Genomic DNA, 1589 nt, shown 5'->3' with positions numbered 1-1589 from the left:
TTTTTCGGTCATTTACCTAATTGTTTAGAGAGCTAAATGACCGTGAAATTGAAAATCACTACAAAATGACTTCTGAAAATGTTGAAACTTGGCATCGTATCATCATTTCACCCGCATAGCATGTGCGAAAGAGTAAAGAGGGTCACTTATAGGTTGGACGCACTTCGTGTACAAACTGGACAATATCTTTCGGAGTATCAGGGTTTCGGACGAGAACTCATCTGTTACACGGGCACTTCAATGTTTTTAAACTTATTTGAACTCCAAACTTCTTTTGTGTTTAGTATGCAGCATTCAAAGCGACGTCATCAATTTCCAACATGTTCTGACATCATTTGTTGTTTTTCGGTCATTTACCTAATTGTTTAGAGAGCTAAATGACCATGAAATTGAAAATCACTACAAAATGACTTCTGAAAATGTTGAAACTTGGCATGGTATCATCATTTCACCCGCATAGCATGTGCGAAAGAGTAGAGAGGGTCACTTCTAGTTTGGACGCACTTCGTGTACAAACTGGACAAACTCCTTCGCAGTATCAGGGTTTCGGACGAGAACTCATCTTTACACGGGCACTTCAATGTTTTTTAAACTTATTTGAACTCAGGACTTCTTTTGTGTTTAGTATGCAGCATTCAAAGAGACGTCATCAATTTCCAACATGTTCTGACATCATTTGTTGTTTTTCGGTCATTTACCTAATTGTTTAGAGAGCTAAATGACCGTGAAATTGAAAATCACTACAAAATGACTTCTGAAAATGTTGAAACTTGGCATGGTATCATCATTTCACCCGCATAGCATGTGCGAAAGAGTAGAGAGGGTCACTTCTAGTTTGGACGCACTTCGTGTACAAACTGGATAAATTCTTTCGGAGTATCAGGGTTTCGGACGAGAACTCATCTGTTACACGGGCGCTTCAATGTTTTTTAAACTTATTAGCACGCCGGACTTCTTTTGTGTCTAGTATGCAGCATTCAAAGTGACGTCATCAATTTCCAACATGTTCTGACATCATTTGTTGTTTTTCGGTCATTTACCTAATTGTTTAGAGAGCTAAATGACCGTGAAATTGAAAATCACTACAAAATGACTACTGAAAATGTTGAAACTTGGCATGGTATCATCATTTCACCCGCATAGCATGTGCGAAAGAGTAGAGAGGGTCACTTCTATTTTGGACGCACTTCGTGTACAAACTGGACAAACTCTTTCGGAGTATCAAGGTTTCGGACGAGAACTCATCTGTTACACGGGCGCTTCAATGTTTTTTAAACTTATTTGCACACCGGACTTCTTTTGTGTTTAGTATGCAGCATTCAAAGTGACGTCATCAATTTCCAACATGTTCTGACATCATTTGTTGTTTTTCGGTCATTTACCTAATTGTTTAGAGAGCTAAATGACCGTGAAATTGAAAATCACTACAAAATGACTTCTGAAAATGTTGAAACTTGGCATGGTATCATCATTTCACCCGCATAGCATGTGCGAAAGAGTAGAGAGGGTCACTTCTAGTTTGGACGCACTTCGTGTACAAACTGGACAAACTCTTTCGGAGTATCAGGGTTTCGGACGAGAACTCATCT

Source organism: Triticum dicoccoides, chromosome 5A, assembly GCF_002162155.2.
Source record: "Triticum dicoccoides isolate Atlit2015 ecotype Zavitan chromosome 5A, WEW_v2.0, whole genome shotgun sequence".
NCBI lineage: Eukaryota > Viridiplantae > Streptophyta > Magnoliopsida > Poales > Poaceae > Triticum > Triticum dicoccoides.
The sequence above is the reverse complement of the archived record's forward strand: the minus strand, read 5'-3'. Positions refer to the sequence as shown.